Source organism: Monopterus albus, unplaced genomic scaffold (genome assembly GCF_001952655.1).
Source record: "Monopterus albus unplaced genomic scaffold, M_albus_1.0 scaffold404.1, whole genome shotgun sequence".
Taxonomy (NCBI): Eukaryota; Metazoa; Chordata; class Actinopteri; order Synbranchiformes; family Synbranchidae; genus Monopterus; species Monopterus albus.
This window is the reverse complement of record NW_018128284.1, coordinates 32,066-32,416: the sequence shown is the minus strand read 5'-3', so window position 1 is coordinate 32,416 and position 351 is coordinate 32,066.

Sequence of the window (351 nt, the reverse complement as noted above, 5' to 3'; positions counted from 1 at the left end):
TGAGTTATGGATAAACACACACACACCACCTCCTTTCCTTCCCCGAAGCAGCAGTGCGGTCTCCCCAATGTACAGAGTGGATCTCTAGCTGAATCGCGGAATCTGGGACTTTGTCAGAAAGCCAAGTCTTGGTGAGAATTAGAGCACAACATTCTCTGGTTTCCCAGTGTTTTGTAATTCTTGCTCTTAGCTCACCCAGTTTGTTTTCCAGAGACTGTACGTTAGCTAGGAAGAGGCTGGGTAGTGGCGGTCGGGTAGCGCGAGCTTTTAGCCAGTGACACAGGTAAGATCAGAAAACACTTACGAGTACTTTTTCTTTCTTTCCTTTTTTTTTTTTTGTTACTATTTAAT